General features: G+C 40.3%; 1 pseudogene; it reads left to right on the forward strand.

Moving 5' to 3' along the window:
• LOC133128862 (uncharacterized) overlaps nucleotides 1–18,051 on the forward strand; it is a 33,819-nt pseudogene extending 15,768 nt beyond the window's left edge.
• Nucleotides 18,052–22,905: the final 4,854 nt, after the last annotated feature.

Below are 22,905 nucleotides of genomic sequence, written 5' to 3' on the forward strand. Positions count from 1 at the left end.
TACAGAAAATACAAAAATAATTCACTGAAAATTTACGTACTATACATTTTACATGACATTTTACTAATTTGGCAGAATTGTTCAAAACTGAATCAAATCATTCTTTTTTGTGGCCACCCTTTTTCCATTAAAACTGCATCACTTCTCTGAGATAGCCAATGCTGTCCTGCAGTTCTATAAGACAATCAGCAGGGAGGTTGTTCCAAGCATGTCAGAGAACTTGCCAGAATTCTTCTGCAGACTTTGGTTGGCTCCTTGCTTCTGTTCTCAGACAGCCTTGATCAAGTTTTTATGTAATAAGTATTCAATTGCTTACAGTAATATGTTACTTTTTTAAATTAAATACAAAAATGTCTCTGTAAAATGTTATCTTTTGGAAAATGAATACTTGGAAATCTCAAATGTGTTCTTTTATAAACAAAATAAACGTACATATAATAAAGTCTAGGGTGCCTAAGACTTCTGCACAGTACTGTATTTGACAACAATAAGTGGCTATGAGAACATACAGTGCAGTCCATATGTATTTGGACAGTTGGTAGAATTTCTGTTCTTTTGACTCTCAGCACATTACATTTGAAATGAAATAAAATGTGAGGTTGAAGTACAGACTGTACCCTTTAATTTGAGGGTATTTACAGTAAACCCATATCAGGTGATGTGTGTAGGAAGAATCCTTTTTTTAGAGGACTAAAAGTAATAGGACGGTAGCTTCTGAAAGGGTGTATTAGATCACTTCCTGAGGCCAGGTATAAGAAAGCTTTCAGTATCTAGTCTTGATTCTAGGCTTTTGATTGCCTGTTATTGGTGTTTGTTAGCATGACGCCCAGAGTTGAGCCAATGACAGTCAAGGAAGACATTATGAGGATGAGAAATAATAACTGTCAGAGACATAGGCTAAACAACAGGCTGAATAGTTTATTTGTCACCATTTCCTCTTGTCACTCTAAGGTAGGAAACACAAATATATACACTCAGTGATCATGATTAGGTAGACCACTACACCAGCTTGTTAATGCAATTATTTAATCAGCCAATCATGTGGCAGCAACTAAATGCATAAAAGCATGCAGACATGATCAGGAGGTTCAGCTGTTTTTCAGACCAAAATTGTCAGAATGTGGAAGAAACGTGTTCTCAGTGACTTTGATCGTGGAATGATTGTTGGAGCAAGACAGGGTGGTTTGATTATCTCAGAAACGACTGATCTCCTGGGATTTACACTCAAATAGCTCTAGAGTTTGCAGAGAATGGTACGAATAACAAAAAACATCCAGTGAGCAGCAGTGCTGCAGGCAAAAATGCTTTGTTAATGAGGTCAGAGGAGAAGGGCCAGGCTGGTCAAAGCTGACAGGAAGGTGACAGTAACACAAATAACCACACATCACAACAGTGGCATGCAGAAGAGCATCTCTGAAAACACAACGCGTCAAACCTCTAAGTGGATCGGCTACAGTGGCAGAAAACTAATAAGTCTAAAAAAATAAGTCTAATAAATAACTAATAAAGAGTGTATGTCAATTGTGTATGGAATTTGAATGTTTGTCGATATCTTTACCAAATGTCGTACACAAGTTGACCTCAAGTGCAATAAATTGAGATATTCAATACTAAACTACAAAAACAAAACAACATGTTTTTTTTTATTTTTTTTTTATGTATCTTTTGTGTACACTGTATGTACATGCTCTGACAAATTTGTTGTCTCATCAAGCCTCTTCAACCATGTATATGCAGTAAAAAGATATTTACACTTTTATAGGACTAGTACAAAATAGGTGGAAATTGCCCTCTAGGGGGACAAAGTGGAAAGGGTTAAGCTCGCACAGTGGCTGGATTTTGAGGGAACTGCTGATTGTTTGGGGGACTGAGAGCCTTTAGACTTCAGGCTGAGAGGTCTCCGAGTGCTGTTGTAGAGGCTGCTGTATCTCCCTAGAGTTACAGAGAGCACTGTGCTAGCAAGGGTCATGACTCATCATTGTGCAGTTCATGAAACTATTGTATAAGTGATATACATTACTAATCAGTTCTTTCCTGTGGTTTAACATTTTTGCATAGATGTCCCTATGGTAATCCAGATTAAATATGTAACATCAAATTTATCAAACTCATCCTGCATTATGAAGAATCAGTGTGCTTATATTGAATAATTAAAGGTACAATAGGTAAGATTTTTGTGTTAAAACATTGTTACAAGACCATTGTAAATCCCTTCCTATCATTGAAAAATGCTCACTGACATATTGACTTGCAATCTGCCTGTGTTTATAGTCCTTAAATTCAGGTTTCAAAATATGCAGTTGACAGACCGACACTCTGTACCAAAACATTGGGGGGGGGGAGCTGGGGGTTCGATGCATTCACAGAGAAGGGGGAGGAATAAACAGTATTATGGTTTGAGGGTGTTTGTTGCTATCCTATTGTATCTTTCAGTGTGATTATACTGTTGCACAGGAAGTACCATTAATAACAGAAAAATTGACAATTTATGGTTCCAATCTGCCTCTGACTGTAGTCTCTGATAGTTTGGCCTGGTTAAGCCAACTTGAACACATTCTTTTGCATCTTTGTCTCGATTTTCAATGCTGATTCTGATATGATACATGCAACTGTTTTGGTGGCACCATTTTTTTCCCTTCCATATCTTCAAAATGCCATGCTGACATAGCCTACACATAATGTTTTCTTCATAGCATCTCCATGATAGTTTATCTAAAGTGTCCTTTCATGTTGCTATTGGCTGGTTCTAGTATTTTGTCTGTATGCCTTGATGGAGGTTAGTATTTTAGCCCGGTGGTGTACTACAGTATGCCCGCGGTCCGTTTTGAGTGACGTCATCGTCATCTTTATCTATTCATAGATAAGAAATGTGAATGCTTGGACCCAATAGGAGATATCGAATTGCCGTGTAATCAGTGTAGTTATCACCGAGACATGCTTCAGGTAATTCACCCCAGTAGAGATGTCACCACTGTGAGAGACTGTTGTCTTAAAACTCTAAAGATGGTAGGGATACCACCAATTTCCCTTGAGATAAGGCATTACATAAAGCATAAAATGCTATGTTTACTGTTAAATTCACTGACTTTTACTGTGTTGCCTACATTTTTAGACAAAGTCAAGGACAAACCATCAAGCAATCAACATCGAGAAGACTTACTGCTCTTTCAGTATGAACTACTGCTTCAACATATTGCCTTCATTTTGTTGGGAGCTCTTTAAATGCATGAAATGATATGGCACTTTAATAAAAGATGCTTTTGAAAGGTTGCAAACGTGAAACCAAAAATGTCAGCATCAAAATCAGCAGTAGATCGACAATGTAATGAAGCTGTTGCTTTCATCGGTGAGAGCTCCTCTTTGTTTACATATTGACGTAAAAGAGGTACAGGACCAGGTGAGCACACGGAAGCCGCCTGATATTTCTCAGTAACGAGGCACGGTACTTTTCTTTCATCACAATCCATATATCTTCAAAATGCCGCGCTGCCATAGCCTACACATGATCTTAAAACCTGAATGTAGGTGGTGCCTAGGGCTAGAGGGATAAAATAACAAGTGCCTTCAATTATCATTCAACATGTGCTGTACTGTGTGCCTGACTTGAGATTGAATTTTATTTGAAGTTTGCTGGAAACACTTAGAAAGTATCTGAAAATTAGCCCTTAGCACTTTTGATTAGCTTCATTTAAAAATATTTATTGAAAATGGCTTATAGCCTAAACAGAGACCACTTAACTGCATATTTTTCCGTGCATTTAAGTGGAAGCCTATTAAGGTACACATGTTGCATAACGTATACATATTACAGTATCTGTTGTACAGATATTGTTGTTGTTTAAAAGAAAATTAACATTGTAGACGAATGAGAGTGAGAATCCTCACTATACTGTACTGTAGCTTGCTGACCTTGTGCCAAAATGCTACTGTCATGTTTCTTTTATGACATGAGAAACTTGCACTCACTTTCAGGGGCTGTTCACAAAAGCAAGTGTGACCCCAGATTTTCAGGTTCATTGTTCATATGTGATTTGAAATGGGACAAAAAATTTTTTTAATGCACGTTGTCACAGTTTTTGTTTTCTAATTAAGAAGGTGCATTTGTGCCCTGGGTTTCTAATCATATTTTTGTGCACCTCAATTGTTTATGTTATCAGGAATTGGTGAATACCTGTAACCATGTTTCTGGAGGGTAACATCTACAGTTGAAAAAACATGAAAACGAATTTAATGTTCTTTATATAGCATTTTCTACATTTGTTTGTCGTTGCAAAACAACCGACCTCACTGTGAAAAGCATCAGGTATTTGAACATCACAATCTTTGTATGAATTCAATCTTTTGTTTGAAACATCAGCAAAATCAGTAATCCATTCCACTATTTCATATTTAAAATTACCTGAGAACCAAAATATGTCATACACATACATTTTTGGTCATAGGTTTCCTTCAACTCCCAATTATCAAAAACTTGAAATACACAAGTCCAAAGAGCTATATTAAATGAAACTGTAATTTAAAAGATACAGTGAATTAAGCATAATAACTATGATTAAAATCATCAAATTCCATGGCCTATTACATGAGAAAAATTCAAAGACATGACTAGTTCTATTTCAAAATTGTCAAACATGAATAGAGTAATTTCTTCAGGCTAATTTCAGAGTTTTAAGCATGTAAATGTATAAATAGGCAATGGGATTGTTTGACAAGCTGCTATTCCAGCTTGATATTAGAGCAGGCTTTTCACACTTCAATTAAATGAGGGCAGAAAAAAATTACAGATTTTAAAATATGAGAAAATGTAGTTCCGTCCTTTCTTGTCTTTCTCATGTTCCAGAAAATGATAAGATGTAGTTGACAATGGAGCCATAACACATAAGGGGAAAATATGTCTTGTCGTGTTCTCAAATTATAGGAAACACAGACCACATGTTATATTTTGCATAGCTCCACAGGACAAATCTATTTGGTTTGCCTTTATGGACACTCACTGAGCGCTTTATTAGGTAGACCTGTACACCAGCTTGTTAATACAAATATTTAATCTGCCAATCATGTGGCAGCAACTAAATGCATAAATGCATGCAGATGTGGTCAAGAGGATCAGCTGTTTTTCAGACCAAAAGTTTTTCTTATGGGGAAGAAATGTGATCTGAGTGACTTTGATCATGGAAGGATTGTTGATGCCAGGCAGGGTGGTTTAAGTATCTCAGAGACTGCTGATCTCCCGGGATTCCATGCACAACAGTCTCTAGAGTTTGCAGAGAATGGTGTGAAAAAAAAAAAAAAAAACAGTTTCCTACCCTCCCAGGACTCAAGTCAAGATATTGGCAAGTTGGCATAGTACACTGGACATTTTTTGAAATGTATATGGTTATAGCCTACATTTACATCAACACTGGTCTTTAGCTTTGACTTGTGGAAATGTTTTTTTTTTCTGCACAGTTTTTCAAGAAAATTCAGTGATTTCCAAAGCATGTTGGTGAAGATAAAGAGGAGAATTTACACTTAATTGTGAAGCATTATTGAAAATAATGTTTATTTATTCCAGATGTCATTCAAGTAAATTATTAATTGGTGTTATTTGTAAGATTCCTCTCACTCATGATTTATCATGAATTACATATATTGGAAGAGAAGCCGCAGAATCAACCACCATACCCAGTTGGAAAGCAGTGTGTTGACACCATTAGAACACCTGCTCCCACTGTCCCCTGTCCAGCCAATCAGAGCTCACTCCATACAGAGAAGTTCACTCTGGTCCCAGAATCCCACAGTTGCTGCTATAGACAGAGGCAATGTGGCAACCCACTCCATGTCTCTTAGAATAAACACCTTGGCAAGAACAAATGTTGAGTCCACTAAGGCTGACTGTGCATTGTAATCTAACATGTTAATTAGGAAAGAATGTGGCTCAACACAATCTGGGGCTGATCCAACATTTAAGTGCTGTGCTTCTCAAACCACAATATACCAATATATTCACGTTTATATTTTGTAAAATAAATGTTTGAATGTAATGGTATTGAACAAATACACGTGCATAAGTGCGCAATATATAATACATCATAATTACCTTAAATGTCCTGCATTTACTGAATTTCTATGCTTTATTCATACATTGACTATAATTCACACACTCATATTCTAGAGAGGAGAATGAATGGGCCATGAATCCAGCAATGTCGGAAAATACTATTTTATTCTTTCTTTATGGAAGCACATTTCACATTTCTGTGTTTTCTGTGTCAAATATGACAATTTTAAATAATATTTGTAAACACTTATCCATATGGATACTTTTTACAAAAGCTTCCCCCCTATTTTAAGGAAACACATTAATTAATATAATATTAATTCAAATCACTATTAATGACAAAACAGAGGCTTGAAAAAAGGCCCAAAAGCCCTTAAGCATGTCTGATGATGATCAAACATAATTCTCTCCCAATCCCCTTTTCTCTACCTCACTTGCACGCGCACACACACACACACACGCACACACACACAGACACAGAACTATCAATGACACATTGAGACTGTGACAAATCCTGTTGCTAGGTTTAACAAACTGGAAAGCATCCAAACGTTCTCTAACTCAGGAGCCATTTTGGTTCAGCCAGCACACAGTCCCACACATAACTAAACAGACATATTTAGAATGCACTGGAAAAAAAAACTCAGGGATGAACAAACACATGGGCTTTGACATTCGGAAGAACTTCAGAGGAAAAAGCTTAGGTGACTGCCCATTGAGACCCGTAAATCGATTTAACGCCCTTAATCTTTCATTGTAATATCTAATTACTCATCCTATTTATGTGTCATCAAACCGGTGACTGAACTCTCCATGGGAACAGTGGGCCCTTAGCAACCCCTTGGCCTGTACCTTCTCCATCACAACGGATCCTTCACCTGCCCAGCAGCAAGCTGCACTAAGAATGTTGTGAGCCTAACTATGGCCCTCCCTCTGAGCAGTGATTAATGTCCAAGCTTCCTGGGGTCTATGAACAATGTGGCCATCCTGGAATATAAGCAATAGTCCTCATCAAGTGTTTTCTTGTTCCCGCTTTGTACTGTATTGTTGTTAATTGTTTAGAAACACATACATCTTTATGAATTTTTATTTACAATTTTGGGGATTTTGGAGGAGTGTGGAAGTTCAGTTCAGCCGAAAATATGACGGAAAGCTTTATGAAGGTTCGAAATAGAATAAATATCAGAGAGCAAAGCAATTAAAAAAGACTTAGTGCTCTTAAAACAGAAAACAATTGTGGTGTTAATGCAATTGCAAGACAAACTTCTCTTCGGTGTCATCATTTTGAACATAATTTGTTTTATTCACAGTGACTAAACCCTTCCATCGGCACTGTTCTAGTCTCGTTCCCAGAGGTCTACCTATCACTAGTGTCTAGTGTGGGAAGCTGTAGTGGATTCCACAAAAATCTTGCAATCTAATTGGTTACAGGGAATTTTAACTCATGGTTGCGTTGGCTTGAATTGCTACCTCCAATTATAATCGGAGCCCCACTTACACATGAGCATGATTCACCAGAATAAGAAAATAAGAATAAGAAAATAAATACTGCCTAATGAACACAGCATACTGTATCCCCAGAGTTGGACAGACTTTTCTCACACCATTGCCTACTTCATGTTGTTGTTATTAATATTATTGGTAAATCATTATTTATTTCAGGAAATAATCATACGATCAAGTATATTTGAATGCAAATATAGTAGATTCTATGTATACTGTATGTGAAACTCATGTCATGGGCACATCTAGACATAGGGTTCTGGAATAATTTATTTTCATTTCATATCTGACTCATACCTTGTTGTTTTCAGAAGCATCATTAAGGGTTGATACTTAATGCAAAGTGATACTTTGTTGATTCATTATTAATTTTCTTGTTCTGCACCCTGTATTCTTTGGCTTTCTCCCACATCAACGAAAGACAAAGTGGCAAAGACATCTGACAAAGTGTCCATCATACTGACTCCTAAACAAAATAATTTATTCCCGTGACCCTGTGAACCAGCCCTGTGTGCAATCTAACTCACTAACACGTTCCTTGTGTCCTGTCCGCTTCCTGGCATCGCAGATCTCTGTGCACACGTCTTTTGTTTTGAGCCCGGCTCTGTTGTTGTATTGCGCTCTCTAACCCAGCTGGACACCTATTCACTGCCTGCTTCTCTTCTATAGGGCTTCAGCCTTGTGCTCAACAGACATGCTAATGCTGGAAAGGCCTGCTACATTCATTGCCAGCACAACGGCTCTTTAAGGATGAATCTTAACAGAACCCATAGAAAAATAGACAGTCTGGAAATATTATAGGCTTGAGGGACCACTCAACCATAAACAAGCTGAAACAAAATGTTTCCCTGCTGCACCTCTCTAAGTGAGAGGCTCCGAGTCTTTCTAATACCCTGTGTTGACACAGTGGATCTCTATTCTACCCGTGAAAGCTTTTGAAATGCAACAAACCTATGAAATGCAATTTGCCTATGAGGAAGGTCACTAGTTCAAGTTTTCTCGAAATGTCAGGTGTCCTTCCTGAGGCTGGAGCTCGCTGAAAAAAACCCCCAAAAAAAACAAGATGCACCCAAACTTCTGTCATCCCAGAATTACAGGAGGAGTGCGAGGTTTAACGGGAGATTTCGTTAAGCGCCCCGTGGGAGATGTCGGAATTTCCGCCAGCATCAGCGAGGGATTAGCGCGTCTTACGGAACGTGCCCGTTTGCTCAGCGGCACAAAAGCACAGCAATGAGTTTGTTCCCATTCGCACGGCCGCCTCTCCCCGAGCGGCTGGTGTAGTCACGCAAGTACCAGAAACCACAACCTGTCCACCGACCACATCAATACGCCCTGCCGATTGTTAGCGTACACCTGTATGCAGCACTCTCACACACACCTGACTGGAGGGCTAAACAAACAGCTTGCTCATTTGAGCAGGATAAGTAGGCTAGGCTATAGTCGTCCTGCATGTTTTGTAAAATTGGACAAATCCATAAATATGCCGTGGTAGTATATAATCTTCTTTAAAAGGATATGGTAAGCTGTGGCTAGCAGCAGGCTGTTCTTAAATTGAACATTCAAAATTGTGAGAAATATTTGGGTTCTAAACTGTGCTATATACAATCCATGTGTGTATGTTCCTGTTCATGTTTTTTTTTTAAAGAGAATTCCTCTCTTATTAACTTTCAATCTCATTCTATGGATGAAGCTCATTATCTCTATTTTTGTTAGGCATTCATTCTTTGGAAATGACCTTTTTCATTTTTTTACATTTATTTCTGAAGGAAATATAAATGTAATTGCTTTATGCCAAAACAAGTTTACTACTTGATCCTATACACCCTTATTAAATGAATAAATGATCAAGGATAATGTTTTTAGATGTTTGATTAAAAGACTCATCTGATCTCTTGTCCCGAAGTATCTACTGAACATAAAATAAATTAGAAAAATAAGTTTCCAACATTTTCTCAACATCCAGACATAAGCACATAAACAGCAAAAACTTGAGCAAAGTTTGCGCAATATTTTTCCTCATACTTACTTTCCTATCCTAGTTGATCGTGCTAGATTGATTAATGTGTACACAGTGACCTTTGGTGGTGAGGAGTTGTATTGCAGACTGGTTGCATACAGGCACAATCCCTGAGTCATTTACTTTTCTCAATTCATGGTGAGAGCAACCATACCACATGTACATGTTTCACACAGCAGACATTAAAAGTTACGAGAAATATGATAAATAAATGTTAATACTAAATGAGAATCTCAGAGAATAAAGACATGTACATGTTTAAAGGATATATACTGCGCAGAACGTAATTCGATTCCATTTCAATTTTTATTTGTATAGCTTTTCACAGTAGTTACCTCAAAATAAACACTGGTCATGTATGGATTTTTAAATGTGCACGATTGCACCTACCATCCATCTCCAGAACTATATACCATTTAGCTATTAGATTGACTAAAGACATTCGTTTTGAGCGTACATTTGAAGATAGAGAGTGTGTCTCAAGTGTGAATATGCCTGGGGTGATTATTCCATAAAATAGTAACTCTAGAAGAGAAGGCTCTTCCTCCCATCATAATTTTAGATATACTTGGAATTTTTAAATAGCCTGTATCTTGAGAGCAAAGTAATCTTGGAGGAGAGTTCGGAATAAGTAACTCACTGAAATATTCTGGAGTATTATAAGATAATAACAGGATCTTATAATCAATTTTGAATTTAACAGGCAGCCAATAAAGGGTTTTCAGACTGATATGCTCCTAAGTTGGAGGCGTTTCAGAGCTGAATTAGTGCAGTCATACAGTAAAACCTTACAGTAATCCAGCTGTAAGGTAACAAATGCATGTTCAGCATCAACATCTTTCTGAATTTGGAAATGTTCCTCAGGTGGTAGAAACTCACTCAGTATGCTTACACTAATTTGGGATCAATTACCAGTATATCAGTCTTCAAGTTTTGGGTCATCCAAGCCTGAACAACTTTTACATTACATGGCATTTAGCAGACGCTCTTATCCAGAGCGCCATACAACAAAGTGCAAACCAAACACAAGAACAAGTGCAAAGAGGACCTGAGAAGACAGTACAGTACAGTACAGTATAGTACAGTTCCATTTAGGTACAATTAGGTACAATTAGGCTAGCTGGACAGCTTCATCTGGCCTAAAATATATGAAAAGTTGTGTATTATCTGTGTAGTATTCTGCTTATGATGTTCCCGAGAGGACCTGGATTGGTGTCCTGATTTATCAGGAAGCAGCACGTGCTCTGCTGTACACGTAGGTATCACATAATGTTAGAATGACCAGTGTCTGATCCAGGATCACTGCTTGTGTCATGATGGGGGATATTGGTATGGTCATCCTGATCTATCAGGAAGCTGCAGGTGCTCTGTGGTACACATAGTATCCATCCCTCCCACCATCCACTGTCACCTGTCGGCGCAACCTACGCCACCTGTCTACCTCCACCCTCTCATCTGCAATCCTCTCCTGTCTCCCAGCTTGTGCCATCAAGCCCCTCCAGCTGGTCCAGAATGGCATTTCAGGCTGCTAAGGGGACTGCTCCACTTTACATACAATCTTTAATTGCTCCCTATTCCCCAGCAAGACCACTCCGATCCGCCAGCTCTGGTTGCCTTGTGATTCCCAAACTACAAGCACCTGGCAGTCGAGCTGCACATTCAATGACTTGCCTATCACTGTCAGGACAGCAGAATCCCTCCCCATATTTCGATGCAGACTAAAAACACACCTTTTCAAACTATATTTTAGTCCGCCCTCCTGATTTCCTCCCCACCCTTCTGAAATCTTTCTTGTCTAATTGTAAAAAAGAAAATTAAAACAATGCACTTACGATGATTGTCTTTTTGTTTAGAACAGCCCTTCATGCTTATTTTACTAGTTGTGGATTTGATGCTTTAACCTGTGGAAGAACCTATGCACTTGTAAGTCGCTTTGGATTAAAAGTGTCTGCCAAATGACTAAAATGTAAAATGTAAAATGTAATATAGGGCTTTGGCAACTGGATGATCTGCTGTGTTGGGGCTTCCGATACTCCCCGTTTAGTACGGGAGATGTATTGTGATAGGGTTGTGCTCATGGAAGCATGCATGGAGGTACCTGAGCAGATTCATTCAGCGGCAAACCTAAAATAATTTAAGGTATAATAGGTATATTACCTAACAGTCAAAAGAGGAATAGCAGCAACAGACACCATCAAACCACAACACTGTTTATCCCTCCCCCTTCTCTGTGAATGCGCTGATGTTAAAATCCCCCGCTCGTCCATGTTCTCATGCACTGTTTTGGAAAGCTGACAGTCTCAAACGGCAATAGCTGGAAGGCCTGAGCCTGCCGTCTTTTTTCGTAATGTTCTAGTAAGAAAATATTCGCCGAACAGGTGACTTCAAATGTTGACTTTATTGCTACACAATACTATTTCGATTTTTTGTCCTGTTTTAGCTAACTAACTATATTATGAGAAAGCAAGTTATTGACTATGTAACTAGCTGGCTATATAACTAAGACATGATTGTCTGAGCAAACATATATAGGTTTAGCTAGACATGCATGAGGCGGCACGGATGGTGCAGTGGGTAGCACTGCCGCCTCACAGCAAGGAGGTCCTCGGTTTGAATCCCCGTCGGCCGGGGCCTCTCTGTGCGGAGTTTGCATGTCCTCCCCGTGTTTTCGTGGGTTTCCTCCGGGTACTCCGGTTTCCTCCCACAGTCCAAAGACATGCAGGTTAGGCTGATTGGAGAGTTTAAATTGCCCGCGGGTATGAGTGTGTGAGTGAATGGTGTGTGTGCCCTGCGATGGACTGGCGACCTGTCCAGGGTGTATTCCTGCCATTCGCCCAATGTATGCTGGGATAGGCTCCAGCCCCCCTGCGACCCTGTTCAGGATAAGCAGGTTCAGATAATGGATGGATGAATAGACATGCGTGATTGAACAGGTAAAGAGATACAAGCAAAACATGTAGCTGCCCAAATATTCATGCCTCTTTACGTATATAATACATTGTTATTGCTCACATATGGATGGTAGTCCCCCAAATCAGTCGTGTCATTTCAGCTAAACCTAAGGCATGGCAAGGTGCCATGCACATAAAAGGTGCACATAAAAGTAATAGCTGATAAAAAAGTCATTTGAAAAGGAGATGTATGGACAACCACCATCTAAAGCTCAACCCAGGCAAGACTGAAATGATACTCATCCCTGCTAATACCTCTCCTCATCTGGATCTCTCCATTTCCCTCGGGGATACCACACTAACGCCATCACCCAGTGCAAGAAACCTCGGCGTGGTGATGGACAGCAGACTGTCCCTTTCCGATAACATTGCGGCGGTGACCCGGTCTTGCAGGTTCTTCCTATACAACATACGGAGAATCCGCCCCTTTCTCACCCCCAACTCGACCCAGCTCCTGGTCCAAGCGATGGTTCTATCCCGCCTGGACTATTCCCTCTTGGCTGGCCTCCCAGCGTCCGCCATCAGACCCCTCCAACTTATCCAGAATGCAGCAGCTCGTCTGGTCTTCAACCTTCCCAAACACTCACACGTCACCCCCCTGCTTACTTCCCTCCACTGGCTGCCTGTCATGGCTCGCATCAAATTCAAAACATTGGTGCTAGCCTTCCAAGCAGTTAAGGGGTCTTCCCCAGCTTATCTACAAACAATCATCAGACCCTACACTCCTACCAGACCTCTTCGTTCAGCCTCCACAGGCCGCTTGGCACCTCCCCCTCTCCGAACCTCCACCTCACGCTCACGACTACTGTCTGTTCTGGCTCCACGGTGGTGGAACGAACTCCCCGTTGAGGTCAGAACTGAAGAATCTCTCCCCACCTTCAATCGCAAGCTGAAGACACACCTCTTCAAGCAGCACCTCTCCCCATCCCTCCCTCCCTGTGAACCTTAATTGTTGTCTCTGTGACTTGCTTTGTGTATCGGTATTTTTAGTTAGCTAGGTAAGCAGTGTTTGGATAGTGAACTTTGGTCACTTTTGCTCAGTTGTTTGTTTCTTTGTTCAAAAAAAAAAAAAATTGGCCCTCGTCCTTACCATTGTTGTACAGGTAGCAGTTGAAATTGTACTTCCCTCTAGGGTCTTTCAGCGAACTTATCCCTGGTTATGGGTATGCACTTTGTTGTACGTCGCTCTGGATAAGAGCGTCTGCCAAATGCCAATAATGTAATGTAATGTAATGTAAGTAGGTGTAATAAAGTAAAAATGTTCATAATAAAGTGTTCAGTGAGTGTATATAAGTATTGTGTCTGCCCATGTTAAGTCTATGAACAATTCATTTTCAAAGATCTCATTCATTTTGAGGTCTCATTAAAATTTCATAAATCTTCCGCCGTTGAAGTATAAAAAGCATGTATGTCTCAAAATGACCAACAGAATGAGGAGTCCTGTGTTAGAATTAGTTGGATTTTGATTGAGTTAAACACACATTGACTCCGGGTTATATCACTGATTATGTGTTCAGGAGCATCTAGTGATGTATTTGTCAACAAACCAGTGGCCACCAGGAACACAGTGATTGGCAACCAAGAACAGGTTGGTGACAACTGGAGAGACAGCTGACAGCTTGGAAAGACTACAAGCAGGGCAGGGCAGGTTGGCAGCCCAAACCGCATTCTCTGGGAGGAAGAGACCCAAAGCTTCGACTCATGGCAAAATACCCCCAGGGGGCCCGAGAGAAGGGGAGGATGAACATCCTAATCGGACAAACAAAACAAATAGTACTGAATAACTGACTACTAGGATGGAATACAGATGTGGTATGGTCTGCAAGAAGAGCCGAGGCCTTAAGATTCACGAGACCTGGATGACGAGTCTTTGATAGAGAGGGAGCATCACAATAAACAGGCTCCTGATGAGGAGGAGCCAGGTCCAGAAGCACCGCATAGAGCCTGGAGCCTCCACAAGGATGTAGATAAGGTGCTAGAAGCAACAGCAAAGGGAGATGTGGATCAGAGGATGCAGGCGATGATAACAGTTATCATCAGCATAGCTATGGAGAGATTTGGTGCAGCGGTGAAGAGGCTAGCTAGTAAACAGTATCTGACAGGAGCTGAAGTCCCTCAAGAAGCAGTACAAAGAGGCAGGTGAAGAGCAATGTCCCCCCCCTTGGCTGAGCTGCAAACCATCCTGAAGAAGAAGCTGATGACCCTCCATCAAGCTGAATGGCACAGAAGTTGCCGAAAGGAAAGAGCCAGAAAGCAAATGTCCTTCAAAGCAACCCCTCAGCTTCACAAAAAAACTGCTGAGGCAGCTTGGATTGCTTGAAGGTGGGGATGGACTTAGGAATCCAAACCACCTACAGTGACCCTGACAGGCAGCAGGAGCTGGGTGAGTGCAGTATCTTCATAGATCCACCACCACCTGTCAAAGATTTTGACACCAGAGAGCCACTCCTGAAGAAGGTCCAGAATGTTGTGAAGAGGGCAAGATCTAGCTCAGCTGCTCCCATACAAGGTCTACAAATACTGTCCCTCGTTACTGAAATGGCTCTGAAAAATCCTGAAAGTCATCTGGAGGACAGGGAAAGTGGCACACCAGTGGAGATTCGCTGAATGAGTCTGGATGTTATGGGGATGCCGGTAAAGGATCCAAGTGCAGACCAGAAATGGAGTGCAAAAACAGGTCCTCAAAAATGGACAATGCACAACAGCCACCACAGGGAAAAAGTAAAACACAAAAAATCCAAAGCTCAGAAGTTACAGGAAACGTGGAACAAAAATATCCTCCAAAAATCAGAACAAGTAAAACACAAATATCCAAAGCTCAGAAGTACAGGGAACGTGAACAAAAATATTCTCTAAACAGAACAGCGCAAAGGTAAGCAGAGCAAAAGTTTGACAGCGTTTCTCACCAGCCTTACGGGCAGATACTCGTACGATCTGACAAAGACTGAACAGAAGGGAAGAACTTAAATAACAGAGGGAGGCTAATAATGGGCAGGAGACAACGAGGAACAGGGGGAACCAATCAGGGCAATGATTATGTAAATGAACCGAAGGGGGCGTGGCTAACAGAGGCAGGTGAGGGCGGGGTCAGGACAAGGAAAACAAGAGCACATGGTGAGGCAGACAATCACAGGCAATACTAAGACAGTCATGACAAACATGAATATGAAAAATAATAAATTACAAAAATAAAGGATAATAAACAATGAAATTAATTCACAAAACACCGATCATGACACTGGATCCCAAAGGAAGATTAGAAGAGAATCAACCAGTTAAGGTTCATCTCCCTGAATTATTATTGAAGGAAAGATTTTCTTCAGTATCGCAGAGAGTCAGCTGACTGTCTTCCTCTCTACAAACGGCTACATTGACACCTCAGTGCAGAAGGGAGGCTTCCCTGGAGTGACGGGGTATCTAGAGTACACAGGAGTGGTGACCCAGCTATGAGAAGCCCATGGGAACAAAGGAGACCTCACAGTGCTCTGGGCCGACCTGTCCAATGTTATGGCTCCATCCTGCACAAGCTGGTCAAGAATAACATGGTGGAATTACATCCTGGAATATTACATTACATTACATTATTGGCATTTGGCAGACACTCTTATCTAGAGCGACGTACAGTTGATTAGATTGATTAGACTAAGCAGGAGACAATCCCCCCTTGAGACAGGTGCGTGGGGGTTGGACCCAAAATGCATGACTCAGAAACAATAGTTAGATAAAGTCCCGTCAGGGCTTTATTCGGGACGAATCCCAGGAGCGTAGTCAAAACAAGCAAAGTCCATACACGTAGCCAAACAAACAGTAAACAAACAAAAAGCACGGTGCCGAGGGAAGAGGCAAACTCGTAGTCGGTAGACGTGCAGGGAGGTCTGGTAGCAGGAGAGCTGTCAGCGGGGCAGAAGTACAGGTGGACGGCAGGCAGGGTCGTAGTCGAGGGTGATGCGGAAGTCGAAACCATGAAACAATCAGCGAGGCAAAGGTACAAAAACGGTAGGCGAGGACGTGGTCAAAAACAAACGATGGTCAACGAAAAATCAATATCAAAGAAATCAATAATCAATGGTCGGTAAACAGGCTTGGATCTTAACGTGTAATCTATGCCGGTAATGCTCAAGCGTTGCTTTGACGTACAAGAGGCAGACAATTTCGCGAAGAACAGTAGTGCGACTGGGCTATAAATGCAGGTGTAGACAGGTGTAGACAATTGGTTAGAGAGCAGCAAGGGAATGGAAAACAGGTGTGATGGATGACAAGTTTAACAAGGTAATTAGTAATCATTAGTAATAAACCTATCCTGCCCTAGCATTAGTAAATTAGTAAATGACATGCACGAGAAACGTAAGGTAACATGAACACATGATTAGTTTGTTAGTTTTACCCAATCCTGATCTAGCCTTAGTAGTTTTAGTAAATAGACAAATGGAAACAATTAGGGTGTGAGTGACAGAAAGAGAGAGAGAGAAAGCCGGAAGGCAAGGTTTGCAGAAAGACATGTAAAAGTGTATGTTTAAACAACGACCAGTCAGCGTAAAAATAAACATAAATCAAAACATAACACTAAACGAACTAAGACGATAACCACTCAACATAACAAGGTAAAATAATCGTAACTAAACATAACTAGACATGACAAGAAAATAAATCGTAACAAGAAACAAACAACATGACGAACCTAGACTAACATAATACAAGAGAAGACAATACGTGACTAAGACAAAATGAATAAACATAAAACATGGCAAGACAAACCTGAAACGTGACACCCCTGTAGCAATGCAGAGTGGGCCCAACAGCTTGCTCAAGGGCCCAACGGCTGTGCGGATAATATTGTGGCTACACCGGGATTAGAACCACCGACCTTGCGTGGACGCTACAGGCCGGCCCACAATATTACAATATTACAACCAGTTCAGCATGAGAGTCGCAATGGGGTCAGTCACATCTGAATGGGCAGTCAGGGCAGTCATGGGCAGTCAGGGCTTCCTGGCAATATTTACCAGCATGGTGTTCTACCAAGGATATTTTTGCTGCTGCTTGTCCACAAAGTCCCCATCTCTACCGTAGAAAGCTTGGAGAGGAAGGTCCGCAATTTCTTCAGGACATGGCTGGGATTACCCAGGAGCCTCAGCAGCATCTACCTCTATGGGAAGAACACCAAGCTTTAGCTGTCCCTGAAGTCCTTGGAGGAGGAGTTCAAGGTGACTCAGGCCAGAGATGCTATAGAGGGACTCTAGCGACCCAAAGGTGGTCCAGGCAGGGGTGCTGGTCAAAGAGGGTGAAAGATCCAACAAAGCTGTCGGCTTGAGAGAGCAGGGGGTCTGGACAAGGTGGGAGCAGGACCATAAAATCACACGGACTGATCGCTGGCAGGTAGAACGCTTGCATTAATTTCCTGGTCCCAGCTGTGAACGATGTCAAATCAAAACTCTTCAGTTAGGGCAAAGTGGAGTCCCCCAATTCCCCGCAATGCCCAAGGGAGAGAGATGGCGGAACACATCCTGAGCTGTTGTCCAAAGGCTCTAGGGCAAGGATGATATACATTGGGCAGATCAGAGCAAAGCCTGACTCTGGACTCCTGCGGCCTCATGCATAAATAAGTCGTACCACTACATTTCACCGTAAATTGTGCCAACAACGAAATGCGCTAAACATTGAGATTTATAAACTTGAAATTATCGTGAAAATGTCCATACCTGTACACGTGCTCCAGATTAGCCACACAAACTATTCCTTGTGGCTGTTCAGATGTTTCAAGGCATGAGATATTATCTCACAACATTCTCCATCTGTCAACAGCCATGATATTTGAAGAGCATAAATGTGTGGCCTACGATCTAGGCAATATATCAGTTTGGCTGTTTAAAACGACAGAAATACACTCACCGAGAAAGAAACTCACTAAGCACTTTACTAGGATTTTTAAATTTACTTTATTACACCTACTTATTCATGTGATTATCTAATCAGCAAATTGTGTGGCAGCAGTGCAATGCATACGAGTCAGGAGCTTCAGTTAATGTTCACATCAACCATCAGAATGGGAAAAAATTGTGATCTAAGTGACTTTGACCATAGAATGATTGTTAGTGGCAGACAGGGTGGTTTGAGTATCTCAGAAACTGAAATCTCCGGAATTTTCACACACACTCGTCTCTAGAATTTTCAAAGAATGGTGGAAAAAAGTTAAAAACATTTTTAGTGCAGACAGAGAGATGTCAGAGGAGAATGGCCAGACTGGTCAAAGCTGACAGGAAGGTGACAGTAACCCAAGTAACCACACATTAGAACAGTGGTATGCAGAAGAGCATCTCTGAACACACTAACATCATAACTCTAAGTGGATAGGCTACAGCAGTTGAAGTCTAAAAAAATGAGTCTAATAAATACCTAATAAAGTGCTCTGTGAGTGTATGTGAATAATATAGACAACATTTCAACAATTATTGAGAAAAAGCCAAGTTTAGACTAGCCAAGTCAAACCATTTCCAAACCATAACCAAATTGAGCATGCATTTCACCTCCTGAAGAAGAGATTGAAGAGAAAACACCCCCGAAACAACAGAAGAGGCTGCAGTAAAAGCCTGGAAAAGCATCTCAAAAGAAGAATGCAACAGTTTGGTGAGGTCAGTGGGTCACAGGCTTGATGAAGTTATTGCAAGCAAGGGATATACTACCAAATATTAACTGTTATTTACTTTAATTTACTTAAATACTCTCTGTTCCAATACTTTTGCTCACCTAAAAATGTGGTGGTCTGACACCAAAGGTGATATGTTCTAACTAGTTTAACACATCTAGGTGTAATTACCAGGAACTAAAAGCTGAAATTCACCTTTTCAGGTGTTTATCTTTTTATCTCAACCACAAATGCATTCAGTGTATTGCAAAAACAAAGGAATTGGCCCTGCTGTTCCAATACTTTTGGAGGGGACTGTAATTTACCAGTAATGAAAAACCTATACATACTGTGTGTGTGTGTGTGTGTACGCGCACAAATTTGTGCTTGTTTGTGTGCGTGAAAATAAACCTAACTACAGGCAGCAGGGCTGCTCAATCCTGTTCCTGGAGATCTACCATCCTGTAGGTTTGCATTTCATCCATAATTTGTCACACCTGCCTCTACTAATTAGCATTTCAACTATATTCCTAGCTGTTCATTAGGATTGGAATGAAAACCTACAGGACAGTAGATCTCCAGTAGATTTCCTTGCCCCTAGCTCCACCCATTGGGAGAGGTTAAGAAAAGATGAAAGAAAAATAAGTAAAGACTGGGAAATCGAGAAAACATGAATTTGTCCTAGCTCCAACATTAGTTTGAAGCCACGTCAGTTACAGACGTGGCAGATCAGTGGCAGACGGAGAGTTGGATCCACAGGTCAATCATTTATTTGTCAGGCTTTCAAAAAAAAACTTCCGCAAAGGATGCACTGATGTTTTCTTGCACAAAGGAAAGATTGGTAGTTCATAACTTCTACTTCTAGCTCCTAGGAGGAACATTTCAGTGGTTGGAATGTCCTTAAAAATGGTGGACATCGATCAATTTCTGGGTGAGGAGCAAGGAAAGGAAAAAGTGGAGAACAATAAGCGATTGGAATGAGCCCGTCTTGTCTTGGACACAATCCCTTTAGCTGTATTTCTATTTACTTCCACTAGAGGGACATCAATGACCATGAAAAGAAAAGTATCATCTTACTGAAAATATTTGTATATTTGTCTAATGTGGAATTTAAGAGTTTATTGTCTGATGATGTACATACGATGATGATATAAAAACATCTGTATCTTGTACAGGAGCTACAAACACACACATGTGCCCACACACAAAATTAAGTACCATGTATGATTCACTGAGGAATCTTTCAGGTAATCGATTTCATATATTTTTAACAGTATGAGAATGTGTCATGTCATTGATCAGTATGAGAATGTGTCATGTTATTGATCACTATGAGAATGTGTCACATTAGCGATGATCTACTTTGCTATATGTATAACCTCTGTATAGCGATAATCTCCAAGTGACAGTCATTAGTGTGCCTTTAAGACGATGGACTATTTTTTCTGTCCTGGGGGTAGACATGGAATTGCCTACTCTCAGGAGATTTGCTCTTCTAGGTCGGAGTTCAATTAGGCCTTTCAGATTTGGCTCCGGATGGATACTGTAGGTCCCTCCTGCTCTATCTTTCTCAATGAGATATGGTGATAGGAATCCAGGCAAGACATAATTTTAAACACACCCCAAAAATATTTGTGGAGCAGCCTACACAAGGAGAACCCACATGTTACTCTGAACAACAATATGCCTATCCCTCTGCTAATCAGTACGGATCCAGATTTATTTCCTTGGTTGCCACAACAAATGTGAATTGTCATACCTTTCATACCTTATTATGTTTGACCCAAAAAGTAAAATCGTCATTGTAAAATTTGTTAATGGTTTAACAGCACACAATTGCTGATTGACGTATGTCTTTCTTGACTCATTCTATGCTATGCTACAAGATTGCAGGCTTCATGCATGCCTCTATATATCACTTATCTCACTTTCTTATTTTTTTGCATGTTTGTCACACTTAAATGTTTCAGATCAAACAAATTTAAATATTAGTCAAAGACAACACAAGTAAACACAAAATGCAGTTTTTAAATGAAGGTTTTTATTATTAAGGGAGAAAAAAAATCCAAACCTATATGGCCCTGTGATTGCCCCCTAAACCTAATAACTGGTTGGGCCACCCTTAGCAGCAACAACTGCAATCAAGCGTTTGCGATAGCTTGCAATGAGTCTCTTACAGCGCTGTGGAGGAATTTTGGCCCACTCATCTTTGCAGAATTGTTGTAATTCAGCCACATTGGAGGGTTTTCGAGCATGAACCGCCTTTTTAAGGTCATGCCACAGCATCTCAATAGGATTCAGGTCAGGACTTTGACTGGGCCACTCCGCAGTTCTTTGGATGTTGTTGTGGGGTAACCTCTTGGATGAGTCGTTGCTGCACTCCTGGGATTCACCACTGTTCCATGTTTTTGCCATTTGTGGATAATGGCTCTCACTGTGGTTCGCTGGAGTCCCAAAGCTTTAGAAATGGCTTCATAACCTTTTCCAGACTGATAGATCTCAATGACTTTCTTTCTCATTTGTTCCTGAATTTCTTTAGCTCTCGGCATGATGTCTAGCTTTTGAGGATCATTTGGTCTACTTCACTTTGTCAGGCAGGTCCTATTTAAGTGATTTCTTGATTGAGAACAGGTGTGGCAGTAATCAGGCCTGGGTGTGGCTAGAGAAATTTTACTCAGGTTTGATAAACCACAGTTAAGTTATGTTTTAACAGGAGGGGTGCAATCACTTTTTCACACAGGGCCATGTATTAATAATAAAAACCTTCACTTAAGAACTGCATTTTGTGTTTACTTGTGTTGTCTTTGAATAATATTTTAATTTGCTTGATGATCTGAAACATTTAAGTGTGACAAACATGCAAAAAAATAAGAAATCAGGAAGGATGCAAACACTTTTTTCACACCACTGTATATGTTTTTTTAACATACTGTACAGAAATAATATTTACTTAAAAATTGTGAGATTAATATTTTAGTATTCATATACAGTACAATTTTAAGGTGCACATAATTATATTCATGAGTTGAAATAAATAACAAAATGAATAAATAAATAAATAAATAAATACCATTTCTGAATTGTTACCTTGAGAAAATCACAAGCTCAAAATTAACAATATTGTTTTTCAAGTTAATTCTTTTGCAATAGGTTGCCTACTGTTTAAAGAAGACAAGGGGCAAATCAGCAATTGTAACCTTCTGCTGATGCACATTAACCAGCTGATATATGTATCCCCTTTCCTATAAGTTACTATTTCATTGAAAAAGAAAGGTTGTTCCTTGCTTTTAGTGTCATTGGTTCAATTCATATTGATTGAGGATGGTAGATTAAATTCCTGGGTCCCCAGTGTGCCGTTTCAATGATGCAGGGAGAGAAGGAAATGAATGTGTAGCTAATGAGACCTGGCACACATGGCATTGAAGCCCACAGCAGAAATTCATATTTCATCTCATCAGCCACTGGGCGATGTTGTTGTGCTGCACTGATATATTAATTCCAGTGCAACTTGCATTTAAATAAGTTTGTTATTCAGACCCAACGCCACTATATTGAAAGTAAAACATTTAATGTTGTCATGTTGTCATGTTCCAGATATTCAACAAATAATGTTTCACTTTTTGAAAACTATTAAAGGCATATAATATGTTTCAACCATCAAAACAGATTTTTACCCTGAACTCCCTGACACACATTTTGCTATTTACCTGGGAGCACTTTATATTTAATTGAGTTTATCCATCCATCCATCATCTTAACCCGGCCCCCCTAC

This window comes from Conger conger, chromosome 5 (assembly GCF_963514075.1).
Source record: "Conger conger chromosome 5, fConCon1.1, whole genome shotgun sequence".
Classification (NCBI taxonomy): Eukaryota; Metazoa; Chordata; class Actinopteri; order Anguilliformes; family Congridae; genus Conger; species Conger conger.